Raw genomic sequence first — 21,437 nt, forward strand, 5'->3', positions numbered from 1 at the left:
TCTCAGGTAAATAAATTAAAAAAAAATTTTTTAAGTGGGAAAGGACCGAGGTTTAAAGTTTTTATATCTATGTCTTTTTCTATACCTACCCATCCACGTGTACAGTATATGTATACACACATGATCGGTAACTATCTCTGGAGACTGAATAACATATGAATAATAAAATTAAGCCACTGGATACAAATAAGAATTCATTTTAAGTGAAAATTTGCAAATCAGAAAATGATGTGCACATTTTACTGATATAGGAGTTCTCCATTTCCAGCTCCTTTTAATAAGATAGATGGCAACTCCTTTGGTGGGTATGAAGTTGGTCAGGTAATAATTAGCTGTGGTGCCCTAGGGTAGAAAAGTGGAGCGTCCCCTAAGTACCACCCTCTTCTGGATGTTTAGGCTACAAAGTCAGGGAAGTCTTAGTGCCCACCCTTAGGGATACCACAGTCTTCTGGGGAAGACAAACAGCAATCTCGAGTCTCGCCTGAGTAATGAGGACTGTGGTCAGGTCTACCCAGGAGTGCAGTAGGACCATGGAGGAGGGATGTGTAAACAATGCTGCCGGCAGGACTCCGTGCTTAAAGGTATTATTTTATGTTTTCCATTCCCTTTGTATCAGTACAAGTCAAAAAATGTTCATTCAGTCTCTACTGTTTGCCAGGCATTGTGGAGACAAGATATAGCTGCTGTATGTAAGGGGCCTGAAGACTAACAGCGAAAGTTATTGAAATTTTCTTTAAAAACATGACACACTGTATGTAAAAATTTACAATTAGGGAGCCTGGGCCTTGTATTAGAGGCCTAATGATTTTTGAGTGTTCTAGATGGACTGGTGGTCCTAGCTCAATTGTAATATTTATTCAATACTTTGATTTCCACCATAAAACAGCTTTGTCCTCCTGAAAAAGAACCATCTCGGGATCCCTAGGTGGCGCAGCGGTTTGGCGCCTGCCTTTGGCCTAGGGCGCGATCCTGGAGACCCAGGATCGAATCCCACATCGGGCTCCCGGTGCATGGAGCCTGCTTCTCCCTCTGCCTGTGTCTCTGCCTCATTCTCTCTCTCTCTCTGTGACTATCACAAATAAATAAAAATTAAAAAAAAAAACAAAAAACAAAATGACTATCATAAATAAATAAAAAAAATTTCAAAAAAAAAAAAAAAAAAAAAAAAAAAAAAAAAAAAAAAAAAAGAACCATCTCAAGAAATATAAGTGAAAGGACCATTACAGGATACAGAAGGAATAGCCCTGCAACTGCGGAAGGAGTACTGGACAGGGGATGTTATGTAGGTGGGAAGAAATGCTAAAAAGAGCTTTATTTCAAAATATCCCCTCCCTCTTCCGAAGCCCTCTTCTGCTCATGCCCTTCCCCCTTGGGAGCTTCTTCAAGAAAGAAGTTCACACCACCTCCAGCATGTGTTACAGCCTGTTTCTTTGCATTGCGTCTTTTCTGGCTGTCCTCCCCTCATGCCACCTTCCTTGCGTCCTGCATCCCCCAGCAGATGCCCACGCGGGATCCTGAGTGAAGAGGACTTCTGATTACTACAAATGACATCTTGGGGTTTTTAGTAGTTCCAGCTCTCTCAGCTAGCATGTAACTAATGCATGAAATGTTAATACTCCTTAAAAAGAACATATGTTACAATCTCAGTGCCTTGTCAGACACGCTCTAATCTGTTAGCAGTTTTAGACCTGACAAAAGCTGGTCTCTTCGCCGTGTGTCTGTCTCCGTACTGTTCCCCATTCTGTGTCCTGGGCAAGTTCAAAGCATGATGATGACATTAAATAGCACATATCTCGGTTTTGTTAGCTAGCTCTAAACTGCTTTATACGAATGCACTAACTGATTTCACTGTATGGAATTCAGTATGCCGTGTGGGTGTGTTTCAGTTCCCCTGATACATTCATTTTATTCCGCTCCATTTTCTCCCCCTCTCTTTATTGACCTGATGCATCCAGATCTATAATGGGGGGGAGGGGGGGACTGACTGACTCAGAGAGTAGGGGATTGCAATGTAGTGATTTCACGCTCAGTTGTTGGCTAACAAGGCACCATAGTTTTTATTTAGTGAGGCCCAGTGGCAGGAGATGAAGAATTGTGTAGGGTCCAGCTGCTGCGGTTACGGAGCAGACAGCTTAAAGGGCTTCAGGGTTCCAAGTGTGAGGGGAATTGTCTCTTCTCAGCAGGTAAGGGACAGAGCTAGATAGAGTCAGTTGTGTTCAGGATGCTGACTGGCCTGGCCAATTCATAAACCCAAAAAATTATAACATTCTCCAGTTGAGAGGAAATGGGAGAAGACATTTAGTGGCACACTTAACCCTTTTAATGCCATACATGGAAGGCCTCCTGCTTACTGCTTGTTTACAGGAAGACATTTTGTGTTTAAAGCATTTTGTTTTGTTTTGTTTTAAAGATTTATTTATTTGAGAGAGAGAGAGAGCGGGAGGAGGGACAGAGGAAGAGGGAGAGAGAATACTTAAGCCAGTGAGTAGGGAGTCTGACCTGGGGCTCGATCCCAGGACCCTGAAATCATGACCTGAGCTAAAATCGAGAGTTGGCTATTTAACCAACTGAGCCACCCAGGTGCCCCTGAAGCATTTATTTAAATCTAATACCTCTTCCTAAGTTTCCTTTTAATTCAAAATATATTAGATTGACTAATTATCTAATGAAATGTAGTCAGTCAATCCATTTACTTTTACTGCTCTTTAATGAAATACTGTAATATATTTACATTCTTTTTCAGAGAATTGGTGATTTATTTTACATGTTCATCAAAAAACTAGAAATGCTTGGGGCACCTGGGTGGCTCAGTCAGTTAAGCATCTGCCTTCAGCTCAGGTCATGATCCCAGAGTCCTGGGATAGAGAACCATATGGGGCTCCCTGCTCAGCGGGGAATCTGCTTCTCCCTCTCCCTCTGCCCCTCCCCATTCCCCTCATGCTTTCTCTCACTCTCTCCCCTCCCCCCTCAAATAAATAAATAAAATCTTTTAAAAAAAGAATAAAAACCTAGAAAAGCTTAATGTTTATGTGCTGTGTGGGTGTGTGTTTTAATTTTTGGTAAGTCAAATGGCCTAGTAAATTTGGCCTTTCCTCCATACATGAAATGAAAAGTAGTTTACTAAGTCAATAAAGGTTCTGAAGAGGAATGCAAAGGATAGTATTTATCCTATTAAGAAAACTGTTTTCAAGTGTGTTAAAATTACTGGTAATATGCTAAGTCCAAGTGAATCAGTGAAGGACCTCTGCTTGATAAAATGAGCCCTCTTCTTGTTTCTATGTATACTTAAAGATAATCTAATTGTATCTCTTTAAAGAGTATTAGAATTTAGATTTTGATGCAGCTATGTCTTTCCGGACAGTAATCCAAATAGATTTCAGCATAATAAACATAAGATTCATATTTCTTGATTATTTGCCTCATTAATGCATAAAGTATTTTTTAAATTTTGTTTATGTGGAAAAACTCTCCACTAAAGGACAGAGATGTCACTACTAATATTTGCTATTTAATGTCTGCAATGTCCCGAGGATTGTATGTTCCCATAAAGCAGGCATAATTTATTCTTAAAACTGGAGTTCCCTTGTGGAAACGAGTCCATTGGCCTCTGCCCCTGCCCTTACCCTCTCCTTGCCCGACCAGGTCTTCAGGCTGTGTCATACAGTGGGACAAAGAATTCAAATTCTCAGTGCTAAAGTGAATCTGACTTGCTAACAGTTACACGTCCAATGGGAGCCTCCTCATTGCCAGTGTCCATTTGTTTCACATCATATCCCTGATACAGAATGGCCCTATTAAAAATGGTTCCTTGTTATTCAAATCCAGATAACTATGGATTTCATCATGCTCTCATTCACACCAAACATTGTCTTTAACTGTAAAAGCCCAAGAGAACATGATATAAAGTGGGGGGACTGACTTCCCCTAACTTTAGAGTTCTGGTGGTATTCCATTTAAAACTGTACCTTTTTTATTTCCTGATTTTTATTTCTCTGGTTGATTTCTTACCAATTCTATTTTAATAATGTTTGCCATGCTTTTACAATGTAAATAAAAACTAGTTTGGAATGGCTTTCCTCTTGTACTTCTTCATTTGGTCCCAAAGGACACTTTTGTTCATTATCCCATAGATGAAGAATGATTCCCTTTTTTTCCTGCATATTCTCCCTTTAATCTAGGTTCATGCTTAAATGGATGACAAAATCCAACAATAGTTAAATGTCTACATTATATGGTCCCTAGGATGGAAAGATGAGTCTCCGTTTTGCCCAGTTATGATGTAATGTTATGGCCTATTGAGCTCAAAGAGAGAAGTGAATAGTCTAAAGAAATGGCAATTAAGGCCAACATGAAATGAAGGAACTCTTAGAGCATGCAGGCTCAGTTGGAGTTATACCCATGTATTATATAAAACCAAGCCTGAGTATTCAAGATTATGGTATTCTGAAACACAACCAGTGGCTTGATTGGCTACATTAACCAATCAGACTTTCCTCGTGTGGTTACAACTTCTCCAAAGTTCCGCAGAAAAATTATAGCTCGCCATATATAGATCACTTATTCATACAGTGTTATGTTTTGTGAATCATGGTATGATCTTTCAGTCTCCACAGATACATAGCAACTTTAATTCAGAATACAGTGGGGGAAAAGTAACAATTGGAATTGCCATCTGAGAATTTACACAATGAGTGAAAATTATTTTTTCCTTCTCCTCCTCCCACCCATTTTATCACTAAATCTCTAGATAGGAACAGTCTTCTGATACAAGAAATTAGTAGGACATGTAAGACTTATATTACATTTTCAGGTTAACTTTTATGCATCTCTCAGGCATCTGGCAAAGCTAACTGGAGATAGGACTTATTTTTTACCTTCAACAATTTCATTCATGGAGATTTTAATCATTTTTGGTGCTGGTGTTATACTCCAGGTATAAGTCATGTGGAAGTTGCTTCCAGTATTTTCCTCAAACAACTTGTATTTATTTTAGATACAGATTTACCTATTTCCACTAATCTGCAATTCAGTCAACAAATGTTTATTGAGTAACTACTATGTGCTATGTGCTGGGCCAATAAAACTTAGTTACCTATTTTTCCTGCACTCAAGGAACTGACAACAGAAGAAACATATATGTAAATATATCACTTGAATTTAGGTAAGAAGTACTGTAGCCTGAGTGTGAAGAATGTGATGCAGGAGATGCAGAGAATAGCAACTAAGACCAGCATGTAAATAATAAAACTACATTACTAAATGGGGGAAACATTACTACCACTTGCCAGTTTGTGGATGGTAATGATGACTTTTTGTAATAACAAAAGGCCTACAGATTGAATACCATTATCCGCACATGGTAAAACTAGAAAGAAATACCAAATATTTATAAATAAATCCATATTCTTATCCAGTGGAGGATTGATGCATCTGCATTGGTGAGAAGTGAGTGACCAGGAGGCCCTGCTCTGTCCCTTCACCAACTACAGAGCTAATGGGGGATGGGAAGGGAAGCCTCCGGAAAAGACCAATCTAATTGGGGTCATTCTCCTAGAAAGACAGAGGTTGGGATTCAAGAATCAAGAAGCTTTAGACCGGGCAGCCCCGGTGGCATAGAGGTTTAGCGCCGCCTACAGCCCAGGGCGTGATCCTGGAGATCCGGGATCAAGTCCCACGTCGGGCTCCCTGCATGGAGCCTGCTTCTCCCTCTGCCTGTGTCTCTGCCTCTCTCTCTCCCGCTCTGTATCTCTCATGAGTAAATAAAATAAAATCTTTTTTTTTTAAAGCTTTAGACAAAGGGGCTTGCTTTGAAGTATGGAAACTTTCTACCTAATGTAATGGATAGTAAGTATTATTGCCTTTGAGCAAAGAAATGACACTGTAGAAGTAGTGAGATATGAATATAATTTTTTAAATAACATTTATCATGGGAAGGATCTCTGATTACAATGTTCATATATTGATTATAGAATTTTGGAAAAGCATGAAAATAAATCCCTTAGAGTCCCAATACCTCAAAACAATTTTGGTTAACATTTAGGTATATTTGGAGTTTTGTTTTGTTTTTCTTTTTTTTTTTTTTTGACAAAATTGGATTCATACTGTATGTAACTATCATAACCTGCTTTTTTTCCCACTGAGTAAAACTTAAACATTTTCCCATGTCACCAAATATTCTTCTGCAATGTCTTTCTTAATGGTCTATATTCCCCTGTATGAATGTGCCACAATTCTATTTAAGCAACCACTGAACATTAAAGTTGTTTCCAATTTTAAACTATTGTAAATCATGTTACAGTGAAGATCCCTGTATATAAATCTTCCCATATACAACTAATTATTTCCTTAGGATAAATTTCTGGAAATTTTAACTCAAATTTTGAGTCCATAGGTGTGGATAATTGAGGTTGCTAATACATATTGCCACATTTAAAACACCTTTAGAAAAATAAAGTGGATGTAGTGTGCAACATGGCTTGGATGAGATTCTGTGAGAAGCATTTCAACATAGTGGTGAAGAACTCTAGGATTAGACAGCTTTGGTTCAGATCCTGGTTCTCCTTGCTGTGTGACCTCAGATAAATTCATCTCTATACATAGCTGCTTCCTGGGTAATGAGAAAATTCATATGAAGCATTCAGAACAATACTTGGCACTTGATAGTTGGCACTACTGAGTTGTTGTTAGTATTATTATGGTAATAATTTAGGCCAGAAGTGGTGAAAGCCTAGATTCAGTTAATGAGAGGAAAAAATAGAGAAATCTTTGATGAATCAGTAGGACTGATCATCTGATGGCTATATTGGCCAAGGGAGAGAAAAGAAGTTAAAAAAAAAAAAAAAGAGTCAAAAGATTTTAAGCCTGGGGAGTAAATCTCTTAGTGATGGTGGTGGCTCTCTGACCATACTCAAGTTGACATGGTAGCAGAGGGACACAGACTGGTATCAATAGGTTGCAGAGTGGGGATGAGGAAGGCCATTTCACTTTGGGAATGATCAGCAGTGACCTGGTGACATAGAAATGGATGGACCCCCAGGAGAGAGCAAGGCTCAGGACCCCGGACTGCAGGAGGTGAGTAGAGATGGAACAGAGGAAGGCAGACAGAACAATCAACAGAGACCGAGAAGACTGCAGAAGTAGATGGAGAATCAAATTGTGGGAGCCATGGGAAAATGTCACAAGGGAGAGGGTACTCAGCAGTGCCAAAATAGCAGAGTTCAGAGATGATGGGGAGTAAAAACCATCCCTAATTCTAGCTAATAAATTGAAAGCACGACAGTTTGAATTTACTTTATGTATTCTGATGGCTCTTTTGTTGACTTTTCCTTCTGGCATCTGAAAACTTTCCTTGTGAATTTTAGTCCCTGTGCTCTCATGGTCATTTTTAAGCACTACTTACAATTCTTCTTTGCTCTGTTAGTTACATTGTAAGAAAACTCGCAAAGCAGTTAGTCTTCCAGCTTGCCCTCTAACAGATCTTTGTTTCTCATTCATTTCATCTTCAGCACAGTTGCCTAAACATTTGGTTCATGTAACCATTAAAAACGCATGAACAAAAATGCTGTAAAATAAACAAGACTGCGATATTTTATGCAGTAATCACTTGCCAAGTCTCCCCTTTGAAACCAAAGCCATTTTTGTGTCATTGAAGAATAGATTCGTAAGCAAGATTTCTGTTAGGTTTATGTATTAAAACAGATGAAATCATTTTAAGTAAAATGTTAAAAGCATTTACTTTCTAATTCAGACTAAGCTTGATTCAAAAAATATTCATCATTCATCCAAAATTAAAAAAAAAAAAAACTTGCATTTTGACCCCCAATTCATTCACTGTGTAAACCTGGAAAGACTTTTTCAGATATAAAAACTCAGTCATTAATGTAAATCATTTCTTATTTCATTCCACTTCGTGCAAGTTGTTTCCCATATCATTTCGCTCTTATTACATTTTAAGTCTTGGCTGATTGACACTCACTTATCACCTTCTAACTTTATAACTCTTACTGGAATTTGCTACCAGACCTTTCCTTACCAGTTACCTGCCTATTGGTATTCCCACCACCTTTAAAGTACATTTTATTTTGATTTGGTTTTGTATTTAATTTGAAATATACTTTTACTTTTAGGCCTAGTCTACCTGACTTTGCACTAAATCATCTTGAGGTTGACTTTTTCCCCAAAACATGTGTTTGGGTAATTTTTAAATCTCTTTGTTAGATTCAGCTTAAACTGGTATTTTTTCTCCTGTTTTCTATTATTTCTTGGGTGCCCAGCAAAGAACTGAGCCCAGATGGATTCTTTATAACGGCTGTTTGACAACGATTTAAAGGAGGGAGTGAGGAGATCCTTTTTTTTTTCTCTTGCCTACAGCTGCTCTCAATATGGCTCATCACGACTGAAAGGAAATGAATAAAGATGAGTTATCCGAACTGAAAATCAGCCACAGAGCAGAAGCAATTCATACTCCCCAATCCGTCCACAAATCCAGTAGGGAAAAGGAAGTCATTGCCATCGTTTATTTATTCATATATTTTTAATGGTGGCAGGATTACTTTTTAAATCTTGTACCTTTGAGTAGTGGCCATTTGGAGCATTTGTGAAAGGCCATATGGTTTCAAATGAGATTTCCATCACATTCTGTGCATTTGAAACTATTTATACAGAATTGAGCTCTTGGCATGCCGAGCGCTTGGAGCATGAGCAGACCCATGAAAACGCCGTAGACAAAACTAGAGAATATGCAAATAAATAGCAGTTAAGGAAATGTTAGTGGTTTAACATGCCATTTTTGGATCGGCCTTCATTTGGATGATACAACCTATATTTTATTTTAAGCAGCTATCATTTCCATATTTTGTGCATTACATGTCTCCAGTGATTAATTTCTACCCTAGTGACTTAGGTATCTTAAGTGCTCAAAAACATTTCAAACAGGGAAACGTGTAGACAGAGAATTTTGAATGGGGGTCCAGCCTAGGATGGAGGAGGATGTTCATAGGAGAAATTGCTGTGTCACATGTTTCATGTTTTCTGTATGAGAAGAAAAGTTGTATAAAGTATGAAAGGCAATTTCTCGCTAAAAAGATCTCATGTCCCCTGAAATTTGGGGATAGGAGCACCTAAACTCTGGCTACAGTTGGCTTTGATGCATGACAAGCAACGGGCTCACTATAGCATGTTCTTCAGAAGCCACATGGTGCTTCTCATTGTACTTTAGATTCATACAGACCTGGGTTCAAATTGCAGCAGCATCATTTCTCACTGTGTATCCAGGGGCAAGTCCCTAAAACGCTCAGAGGCTTGTTTTCTTTACTTCCTAGTAAGGATAGTAACGATCTCACAAAGGTGTTGTTTCCAACAACAGAAGAGAGAGAGGAGAGAGGAGAGATGTCAAGTACTTGTTCGTGGAGAGAGGAGAGATGTCAAGTACTTCCTATTACCTGGGAGGCCTCAAGCATTGTGGCATGGCCATTAGGAGTTCTGGTTTCAGGGGCACTTGAAGGTCACTGTAGCTCAGTGATTGAGCATCTGTCTTTGGCTCAGGGCGTGATCATGGGATCCTGGGATCCAGTCCTGCATCAAGTTCCCCGAAGGGAGCCTGCTTCTCCCTCTGCCTGTGTCTCTGCATCTCTCTCTGTGTCTCTCATGAATAAATGAATAAAATCTTAAAAAAAAAAAAAAAAAAAAGAAGAAGAAGAAGAAGGAGTTCTGGTTTCAGAGTCAACTCTCCAGGTTCTGATGTTGACTGTGGCCTTGAGAACAGAGCCCCCACTTCCTCATCTAGACAGCTATAGTAACCATAGTCCCATTTCTTGAAGAGTGGCTGAGATGATCCACCTAAGCACTTAGAATAGTCCTTGCCTGGTTCAGGGAAAGTGCTCAACACTCCCTTATGCTGACCTCAAGCAGGCCATGAAGAAACAATAAGTGGTGGCTACTGTCCTTGTCATCCAAAAATAATTCAGTGTGGAGTCCCACCTCACCATGAGCACTCTTGGTTAGACTGCCTGGCTCATCCCTCTGGAGTTCATGACGGCCACAGCAGCATCTGGTCTGGCACTTACCATCTGTGATGCTACTATTTTTTTCCAAAGCCATGATGAGGTCCACAGCTCCCAAGAAACATCCTGTTTCTCTCACGATAGCCATTTGCCAAACATAGAAGTTTTTGACATCACAGTTAGGCATGGCACATCCAGACTTGTTACATTGGAACTGTGGAATTGGCCACAACTTGCATTTTAATTTCCATTAATAGGGAACATTCTCTAATTCCTGAGTGGTATTCTCTGCAAAGTAATGTGTCCTTTCCAAGATAAGTTACATTATATCAAAAATTGCTGTAGGAAAGGAGGACCATGAGAGGCCATTCCAGGGTAGGTATATATAGAGTGATTGTGCTGCCCTGTCAGAGATAAAGAACTGACAGGCAAAGGGTTAACATCTTTCTCCAGCTTAGATATAGTCAGGTCATGAGGTGTGGGGCGGAGTGGGAGGGAGGGAGGTATTTAATGTGCTGGCTATCTTGAAGCAACTCAGAAAAATTACATTCTTAAACTTCAAGACTCCAAAAGAGAATAGAAATTGTATTACATTTTCAATGATGTGCCTTTCCCAGAAAGACAAAAACTTTTAATATCTGTAAACACTTTCTTTAATACCCAACAAATGTGATATGCCACTAATAGAAAAAAAATGCCCATTTCAATTGTATGCTTTGTGGTAATAGAACAATACAGAGTTGATATTGCAGTAACTAGGCTCTAAAAGTACCCTTCTAATGAAAAACAGCACTGTTTGGGCAAATATTTTCTGGCATCTTTATATTTCCCTTAACTGGAAACAGAGAAAATGTTGGCTGGGTGTCATGACCACAGGATACTGTGTTTTCTAACTAAAAACAAATTGTAAGGACAGTGCTGCCAAGAAAAAACTGAAGGTGGTTGGAAGGTATGAGATGGGCTCCTTCTGGGGTTCCTATCTGATAGCATCCCCGCTGTAGATTGGGTTTGCTGACTGAGCCGTACCACGTGGTAATGCTAGTGTCTGCTGCTTCTTTCTCAGGTGTAGTTACTTACTGCCTTTCTGCATCTTCTGTTCGTCCCTCAGTGGTGAGCAAGAGAGCATTCTGTAGAGATGAATAACTCGGCATCATTAGAATCTTGAACACTTGGAAACTTGGAAAGATCTAGAATCTAAAACAGATCTAATTATCAATTACCCATAGGGCAGTGATTCAAAGCCCAAATTATCTAAAGATGTGTCCCAACTTTGCTGTCTATACGCGTGGGAGTAGATGCCAGGCAGGAGCAAGGAAAGTGAAACCGCCTCGTGGGTTGAAGAGCATGGTGGCCTCAAGCAGAGAGGGAAGGAAACAAATTTGGATGTAAGTCTGAGTTGTGCAGGAGTGGGCGGAGGGGAGCACAAATCCAGAAGACAGGCAGTGGAATCAAAATTGGAGTTACCAGCTTAGAGCAGAAGGTTCCCAATTCAACTTGATGGGTAAAGTCTGGAATATGCCTATGGTGGTGCTTATAGGACACCTGTAACTTCAGTCACAGGTGGTGAGGGAGCTGTGGAAACAGAGCAATAGGTCAGATGCACTCCTGGCTCCTCTCTAGTTTTGAGCTTTTTGGCCATATACTTGTTTTTGAATGCATGAGTTTACAGTATTTAACAGCTAGGATCAAAATGAGTCTCAAGAAGCCTAACTTTTGTCTGAAGAAATAATGATTAAAGGTTACATTTAGAAATGAGATCCACCTTGGTTGGCAGAATGAGATGGTGCCAAGATTCCGCTTAAAAAAAAACAAAAAACAAAAAGCAAAAACAAAAAACCCTGCATTACATTATCCAGGATGGAGAAAATGAAAATAGCAAAAAAGCAGAAGATAATAGGGAAGAAAGAGCCATCTGGGTGGCATAAGACCATGTGCTCTTGGCTTTGCCTTCCCCAAATCTTCAGCAGATTCCACTAACAGTGTCTATTGTAAGCTGAATTTCAATGTACAGGTCCTGGCAGGTGGAAGAGTGCTGGACCCCAGGGCTATGGCAGCATGAGCATCACCCCTGTCCCCAGAATTTATAGAAATCTTGGGGATTATGGACTTTTATGGGCTGAGGAATTGCATTTTTACCGAGATCTAAAGAGCAGAAAAGCTTTCAGCCACCATCCGGGTAGTATACATATAAAGGTGTGTTATGACAGGGGTGGGAAACGAATTCACATATGAAACCTGTGGCCATAAATGCTTATGGGGAAATGTTTAGTTCAACAGATGACTGAAACCTATAGCCCACATTAGTTTCTGGTTATCCATTCATTTTACTTGTCCAGGTTTATAGGGAATCAAATATTTACCATATACTGTATATATTTTTAAAGACTTTCTTTATTTCAACCCCCTTTTATTATACCCCGTACTGGCTATTTCCTTTTTCATTTTCTTCATTATAGTGTATTTGTCAACTCCACTTATATACAGGGATGTTAATGGGTTTTTAGACTACAACGTATCATGACACAATAAGGCAGTTATCCTGATAGGTCTTACATAACAAATCCATACTTCTTTGTTTTATAATCCTATCATAAACATTAAGTATTTATTTACTTAAGTAAAGTATTTGAATTTACAATTCATTTGTCATTTGATTGAGGGCAGTTTAGAAATTTATATATAATACAAAGGATAAATTACTGTCTGCAGAGTCCCTAACCCACAGGGATTCAAGTCTTGTCGAGCAGGTTGACGGAGGCCCACATAAACCGTGGAAAGACAAGTCCAATCAATGTCAATATCCTGAAAGGGGAGACCCTGCTCTTGGCTGGGCCACTTGTAATGGAGGCAGCATTTGATCTGAATCTAGACCTGTTGGTAGGATTATGGATGTTGTCAGTTAGAAAAGAATAGATGGGCAGAGAGGGTTCAGGCAGGAGCTGCCCCAGCGCAGAATCGATCCAAGGATGGCCAGGATACACACAAGGCAGATGGCTACATGGTGGGTTTCTTAGAAAGAGTGGAAGATAATGCTGAAAAACTGAATTTACTTCTTTTAGAAATCAAGACATTTGCTGTATAATTTACAGTTAACCTGACTGGTGAGGTTTCCTGAAATGCAAGATTTATTGCTCAGAGCAGTGCATCTTTCTGCAATACCAGAGCACGGTGAGAAATAACTGTATTTTGATTCACGGTAACGGCTCAAGCTATTTTTTGTGATGGACTAATCCTAAAACAGCTGTGGAGCAAAGGTACCAAAATCAAGCTTTTACAACTGAGTCAGTCAACCTCTTCATTATTTTAATTATATACTCTCCTATTAATAAATCCTTACCATTACTGTTTCAGAGCAGCTTGAAGCAGACAGAAGAACCCAAATGAGCCTAAGATGGCTTTTAAAATCTAATATATGATTGGAAAGTAAGTAGTTAAACCGAATATTAAAACAACGAAGCTATAGATACTGCTAAGTCTTCTTGGCTTTTCCTCTCATAACCAGAACATAATAAATAAAATATGGGTCTCAGTTGTTTAAACTTGTGTATCAGTAATTTCTAATAACAGTTCAAAAACGGCATGCCAACATGAAATGTAACTGCATTTTTATATAGCATTGAAGTAAAAAATCTTCACTGAAGTTGAGAAGCAAATTAGCCATTCTGCCTTCTCCAAGCTTGATACTTAAGAAAGATTAGCTTTTCTCATGGTATCTGAAATGTTTGTTATTTTTTTAAAAACTCGTGAAAGAGAGGCACATAAAAGAGAACAGTCACTGCCTTCTTTGGCAGGTAAGTGGCATTAGCGTGGACAGACTTGCTGGAAAACCCTCAATGGAGGACGTTATAACACATGGAAACATTAGATTATATATATCCTGACAAAATGGTCTTTCTTGCCAAAGAGCATCTTCTTAAAAGAATCCAACAAAAACATCCAAGTTCAGGTTTTCAAAAGCTTCTGTTCAAATCCCACAGTCCTGAGTTGACTTCATTCATTCAGTTACTACATACGTATTTATTTATGGCCCCATGTATGTATAAGAAATTGTCCTGGGAAAAAAAAAAGAAATTGTACTGGGTGCAGTGTTCTCTTCTAGCACCCATTTGTCTAAAAATACATATTTGCATTAATAAGTACCTTTTTGGTTTTTTTTTTTAAATTAAAATTTCTTCTCCATGCTGTCCTAGCAATCATTTAAGCTTTATGTTGAAGGGAAGTGATTTTATTGTCATTTCAGTGATACCTTGACATTCTCTTCCCTCCAAGGAACGGCTCATGGAAGAGGCAGGAAGACTTTTTGGAGAGGAAAGGAAAGGGAGGAGGCAGGACAGCGAGGAGTCCAAACTGGAGCCCCATGAAAGCACCAGTTGAAAAGCAAATGGGAAGGATGAATGGGAGCAGGTTACCGTGAACTGGGCTGAGAGGGAGGAAGAGGAAGGAGCCAGAGACCAGGGCACCAGTATGCCTAGGCTAGAGACAGCAAAAGCCCTAGGGTCAGCCTGCCAGGGTCAAATCCCAGCCTGACCACTTACAGACTCCGTAACCTGGAGAAGCTGCTTACCCTCTCCACGCCTCTGGTTCCTCGTAATGGTTCCATAAAATGGGCAAGAAAATCGTGATAATAATTACTATACCTCACAGGGTTGTCATGACAATTAAAAGGAGTTAATACATGGAAAGTACTTAGAATAATGTCAGGCATGTGGTAAGTGATCTATAAATTTAAGCCATTATTATGGTTAGAGGCCCTCCTAGAGAAGAGACACGTAGTCCAAGAGGACAGCCTTAGTTTGGACTTGTAGCGGTGCCAAAGCCGCTCCAGATTTCCTTCTCTGGGAAATGTTGTACGTACAATAACACAAATTTGTGTTTAGAATACCTACATAGGGGCACCTGAGTTGCTTGGTCAGTTAAGTGTCAGACTCTTGAATTCAGCTCAGGTTGTGATCTCAGGGGTCCTGGGATCAAGCCCCGCATCAGAGTCCCTGCTCAGTGAAGAGTCTACTTGTCCCTCTCCCTCTCCCCCTCCCTCCACTCTTGCTCTTTCTCAAATAAATAAAATCTTTAAAAAAAATAGTTACACAATTGTTCATCAATTATCATTTCTGTTTTCAAAAAAAAAAAAAATGGATCTGTATGTTCCTAAAAGTAACACCTGTGGGATTCATGCACACTGCTCCCACTAGTGACAATCTCCCCCTGACAACAAGGTAGTCAAATTGTATCAGATGTGCTGTACAAGCCTGTAGCCAATTAAAGCAAGTGAAGAAGATCTTCTTGCTATAATGTAATTATATTGTCTTCTTGGGTCCTTGAAATTGTTCTTCATGCCCACCCCATGTCCTGCTGGTCTAGACAGTCTTGAATAAATTGGTAGAAGGAGATGTCTAGGTTCTTTAGAAGAGCGCAAGGTTTTATGAAGCTGCGGGTGAGTTAGCAATGTAAGTATTCCTCATAATAGGCCGAGGGTTTAAAATTGAGGAGTTTAGGCCCAAGAGGAAAATAACACCGTGGTTATTCTGAATTATCGAGGAATGAAGTGGTTCATATAAGGAATAACTTAGATAAATGGAGTTTGCGACTTTAGGTGCACAGACTAGTTGCTATTGTAATCATTTTGGATAAGAACATGCATAAGGAATTCATTAAGGTTTTGAGATCCAAAAGCATGGGCCTGAGTCTTGCAAGTAACACTTAAGTTGCGTGATCATATTGTATTTATGTTGTCTAAGTGTTAGTTTCCTCATTTGAGAAATGGCAATATTAAGAACCTCTACATCATAGGGATGCTATAGGGATGGATTTCAGGAAGTGCAGATAGCATACAACATTATCTGCATAGAAGGGTGTTGGAAACACACTAAATGTCCAGTAAGAGGTGAATGGTTGAATCAGTTATGGTTTAGCCATATGATGTCCATTAGCTTCACAAGCCATTCCTTCACTGATGTGAAAGTAATTATAGCCAACCGAGATCCAAAACTATGAGGAAGTCTTAACTTTGTGGAGTAGAAATAACAATTATCATAACTAGTATTTATACAATGCTTAGATGCCAGATCCTATATAAGTCTTGCACTTAGAACTACTTATTAAATCCCCAGAAAAACCCTAAAGGAGAGGTACTGTTGTTACTTATACTCATTTTACACATGAAGCTACTAGAGCAAAGTAAGATTAAAAAACATGCCAGGCAGGTAAGCGGCCAGACCAGAGTCAGGGTAAAGGAATTGGGGGATTTGTATGCAGTTAGAAAATTGAGTGGACTCCATATATCCCCTCCAAGTCTCATCTGTGATTTCCTAGACAAATGTTGAAAGGCTGGGCTATGTTGCCGCTGAATCAAACCCACCATTATTGCAACGTAGACGTGATAGCTGACCCAAAATACGGATGGAAACTGCCATACTTGGAATGGAAAGCCCTTCTCATATCAGGTCGCTGATTCTGCAAGCCCCAAATCCAATCACAGACCTCTTTCTGCTTGCCTGCTCTACGCTACCTGCTGTTATTGAACACAAACTGTGACGTCCTGAAGGAATCCAAGATAAATTTGTAAAACATCATGTCAGGTCCTTCCTAGTCCCAGTATCCCCCAGTGATCCAACGTTGGGGTCTGAAAAATAGAACAGAACATAGAAGGGAAAGCAACTCCAACTTGCCACAGATACATGTAGAGTGGAAGAGATATTTTTGTTTAAGCGACAGACAGCCGAGAAACAGTTATTTGATCCCTGCTGCTTGAGGGACAGTAGGGAAAGAAAGGTATTTTTGTGATCACTCTTCAGCGTTCCCTGTGCGGCTTGGTTCATACAGTCGCAACAAAACCCAAGCTCTAATAACACATTGCCACCGACCACAGATATGTTGCAAGCATTATGCAGAGTAGCAGCTAACATCCAGCTTCCTTTTGATTACTTCCAGGCCTGTGACATTTAGGATGCAGCACATTTCTTCTAACCTCAGAGAACTCACAGAGTCAACAGCATCTAATAATCATGTGCTGACATAGAAACTGTAAGAAATTGGTGTCATTTATCTGTCTTTCATCACATTTACGGTGATAGGGTGAATGAGTACCATATTAGGAGTCCAAAGACATGGGTTTGGGGCTAAATCTAACCTCATCACCAACTAGCTGCGACCTGGAGCATGTCACCTAATCTCCATGAGGCCTCTGGCTCCCTTTCTCTAAAATAAGGATAGAGTTCTGGGTCTCCAGATCTCTAATATTCTGTGCTAAGTCATCAGTGGAATTCTGGCTAATAAGTTTCAAAAAGGAATAATGTTCATCCCATCCCCCTGAGTCAAACCAGAAAGCAGGAAGGCCAAGAAAGTGTACATCCCAAGTGCTTGTACATGTTTATCCATCAACTAGGGATGGCTCAAATAGTTCTCAAACTAAGCCAGGCACCCCCTTTTCTGATGGGAGAAATGAGACCATTAACATGCATTTGAACAGTTTAAAGTTAATTGCCTCTGCCTTCTTTTTATTTTTAAAGTTCTCTCTACAGCATCACCATTCTCAATGTTAGTCAGTCATGGCATTATTGAGGAATATAAGCATGAATGTTTTTTATCCATGATTTTAGTGCAGTCTTTATTAAATTTTATTCTGTTGCAGCATGCTTGAAAATGTGTAGGTTTAGTCAACAAGCGCATACTTTCAGAGCAAAATATGAAAGAGCACTTTTCACTCTTTCCTTCTACTTATGTTTGTTAGTGCCCTTCGCTATTAACTCGACCAAGCCCCACAAACCATCACAAATGAACTGTGTGCCAAATGCCTGTTTCCCTAATCAGGAAGCGATGTGTTACTGACAGCCTTATGTGTTGAATGTCTCAGGTAGAGAGACTTGTGAAACGCATATCTGGATTTCTATACAGATTTTTTTTCACAAAAGTGTAATAAATTCATGTAGTCATATCTTAGGAAAGGAAGTATGTTTGGTAGCTTGAGCCTGCTGCCCATACAGGCCCTGTGTGTCTGCCGTGAAAGACCAAATATCATCCCAGTGGACCTGACCTAGTTGAACATAAATACACCCATTGAGGAGCAACTGGCTTCGGAATTAATAAAATTTATGAATAAATAGGATGGCCTTGCAAAGTGGCTGAACTTGAAGTGCCTCTTAATTAATTTTTTAAAGCAATCTAACAGGTTTTAGCTGCCCTCCTGATGACAAAAATCTATGAAATGAAATTATAGTGTATAGAAGGTGGTTGGATGCCTTTTCATCCGTGTTTTGCAAGATTAGAAAATGAATTTAACCATAAGAGGATCACAATACAGAGCCTTATATTTTTTAATAAGATGTTGATCTAGCCTAGAAGCTGATGGATGGTTGGGGCTGGTTTTACCATTCAAGTAATTTGGCATTTTCCCTATCTGTTTGTAAGGTCTCTGAGTATGTGGGAATGTGTTTGTAAATGCATCTCAATTTCAGCTTTTGTTTTTCATACTCACTGGTTTCTCTGACCTGTCCCAACAACACAGCTCAATCTGCATCTGAAGTGATTACTTATTAAAATTTAGAGAGCTGGGCAGCCTGTGTGCTCCTGGGCCTACTGGTGAAGCTCATTAAAGAATCAATCACCAATGAGGGCATTCATCCACAAGGGCTGGAAAGGAAGCACCCAGATCCTTACTTCACTTGAGAGTATAATTCAGAAAAGAGGAATATTTTTCAGTTCTTGCTCACTGAAGCTCAATTTTGAGAAGTCACCATAAAAGATGAGCCTGAGAATTATAATTGGGTCTTTGGTATAGACAAATTGTACTGTGTCTTTTGATTTTTTTTTAAATCCCCCCTAAAAGGTCACTGTATACAAAGACAATCTCTGAATTTATTGAAGGGAAAGCTACAAAGCTGTTCTATGCAGCTCTGTATATGCCTGTTTGTATTCTATACTCTTTTGTCATCCAGTAACAAACAGACAAAATGGAATTCAATCTAAGAATTTATTTACTGTCTTTTAAAGATCTTCAAGGACTTACTTCCAAACAATGATGAAAAGTATTTCTAATTTAAAAGAAAAGACAAAGACCCACATTTGTTTGATATGGTATCTTCTGCATTCAGGGTGGCGAATGTTTACGAGTACATTCCAGGTTACAGTTCACCTGAGGGAACATGACATGGTGGCCGTTGCTGAATTCACACTAAAGCGAGCAATTCACTTCCCAGCTGATTTCTATCATGTAGACAGGACCATGGCTCCAATGTGAACCTACTCTCAATGCCATGTTGCATTTAGGGCTATTTTCTGGGTAACTAATTCGATCTCAACCTGATGTCTCAGGTTGGCCAAGGGGATGTGACAACATTGCCCCTAGGTAATGGGGCTCTGGACTTCTCTGATGCAAAGAGAAGCAGTATAGTGTGTGAATCCTGGGTCAGCTACTTGGTTGCTTTGCAAAGCATTTAACTTCTTGGGGCATAATATTCTCATCTAAAAAAAGAAATATGGAGAGAATAGTATGTCTCTCACAGATAAGAAATACCATTTTGTAGAAGGTAGTTAGCTTGTTCACACTTTATAAGATTAGAAGATATATTTAGCCCAAAAGAAGATCATCATGAAGAATCTGATATTTTTTGTAAGATGGTGATTGAGCTTCAAAGCTGATAAATGGGGCCACTTTAGATATGGTTATGTGAATTAGATAAATTAACTTTTGTGAAGTGGTTAGAGCGGTGCTTGGCACATAGTAAACCTTTAATTTGTGTTAGCTATTTTTATTAATATAAACTCAGATGTATGCTTATTACCGTCAGGGAAGCCCTTGCAGAAGTCATAATTGGGAAATAAAATATTAACAAAATGTTTAAGCTCTTTAAAATTTCACTTTACCTGTCAGCCATGGTGCTATTCACCTTATATCCATTACCTTGTTAAAGACTACATGATTCCTTGTGGATCATATGTTTTTCCCTGTTAAAAAAGGAATTAAACATATGTATTGAAGGGGTAGGCATTTTCCATTCTTATATGTAGACCAAATAATTCATTAACACAAATTACATTCCCTTTTTAAATACCACACATTTTACCATTCTGCTGCATTCCTTTCAATTTTTTAGAAGTCTTTTCTCATTTAGGAATGTATATTTTTGTTTACGCATTTGGGGAGGTAGATAGCATAGGGATTATTTCCAATTTACAAATGAGGACACTGAAGTTTCATGAAGCTGAGGTGAAGTGACCATCCAAGATCTAAAACAGGTTCATAGTCCAAGACCACAGTCATAACCCACACCTCCACTGGGCCAGGCCTCCACCGCAGCCCCTTTACTGGTTCAGCATCAGCTGAGCAGTCATTTCCAAGAGCTGAATAAAACCACCAGCTTTGCATGATTTCCAAAGCTATTGATTGGGCCCCTATTCTTCGTTCATCTTGTGGCTAATAAATCCATCCATTTAAAGACCAGAAGAATTCAGTGTTCAGCTGTGGTCTGCTACACACATGTCCACTTTCCTTACATTTTCTTTGAACAGAACACAGTAAAATCTATTGTACAGCTCACCGGCGTGATATCGCTTTGATAGACACTGAGTGACCTAATATACACACTCCAGTGTACTCTAATCTGTGGTCTCCCAGCTCCCACTCGGCAGGAATTCTGAGATGTTGATGGAACCCCGTGATTTAACAGAGCAGCCGGGCTGCCCTTTGACCCCTCACACTGGTTCTGACAGCTGCCTGCCATGTGTAGAGAAAACCTCACAGGCTGAACCCCTGTCACAGAGTAAAGGTCCTTGAATAAACATACAAGCATGATCATGCTACCACTCTGGAATTAAACGGTTTTTTTAAACTGAATTTGCAGTGGGGAAATTCTAGAGCTGAAGATCAGTAGCACCCCCAAAGTGCGCCAACTACCTTCTGTCTTTAAAAGCAAAACAAAATAACATCACACAGGAAGCCTTGGTCTTGTCCACACGTATTATTTGAGTTACCCGTCTTTTTCAAATGGATTCAGCCGGTTTGCCATCACCCAGATTTTTGCGCTCCGAAAAGTAACAAGCCTGCCAGAAATGATGAGCAGCGTCTCCTGGGTGAGTTAGGAAACTTGATTTGTTTTTAAGCTATCAATTTAATCCACACTGCCTTTTTACTTTTGTCAGGATATTCTTCAGGTAAAGAATGGAAGGAGGCTTTAGGCATGACTACCATCCTAAATATAAAGTTGGTTAAAAAAAAAAAAAAAAATCCCCACTCGGCCCAAATAGCATTGTGCTTTATAATTCATTCTTTTTCACATACAGTACCCTGCATTATCATGGCTAATGTTTTCCTGCTGAGCTGCCATCATCTTTTGTCAAGCTGTCAGGGTATTAAATTGATGTACCTTCCACATTTGGATAGAGGTCATTATCCTGTTGCCTGGTTGCATTGCCTCTGCTGAGCAGGTTAACTGCTTGAGGTCT

General features: G+C 39.5%; 1 protein-coding gene and 1 long non-coding RNA gene across 7 annotated transcripts in view; one reads left to right on the forward strand and one right to left on the reverse strand.

Annotated features, from left to right (window-relative positions):
• CDK14 (cyclin dependent kinase 14) overlaps positions 1-21,437 on the forward strand; it is a 722,297-nt gene that overhangs the window by 667,919 nt on the left and 32,941 nt on the right. Inside the window, exons 15-16 of one of the 6 annotated variants that reach the window (XM_035698544.2) lie at positions 887-899; positions 1,183-4,072. The exons of the other annotated variants lie outside the window; for them this stretch is intronic. The gene's annotated coding sequence lies outside the window, so the exon portion shown is untranslated. Of the gene's footprint in view, positions 1-886; positions 900-1,182; positions 4,073-21,437 lie in introns of those variants that run through there. 6 annotated transcript variants of the gene reach the window in all.
• Positions 10,471-20,637, reverse strand: LOC118350610 (uncharacterized). The gene is made up of 4 exons (XR_004804711.2): positions 20,534-20,637; positions 19,897-19,940; positions 16,507-16,620; positions 10,471-11,128 (listed from the first exon to the last, which is right to left on the reverse strand). It is a non-coding gene; the product is annotated as an uncharacterized LOC118350610 (long non-coding RNA).

The sequence above is a fragment of the Canis lupus genome, chromosome 14, assembly GCF_003254725.2.
Source record: "Canis lupus dingo isolate Sandy chromosome 14, ASM325472v2, whole genome shotgun sequence".
NCBI classification, from domain to species: Eukaryota; Metazoa; Chordata; class Mammalia; order Carnivora; family Canidae; genus Canis; species Canis lupus.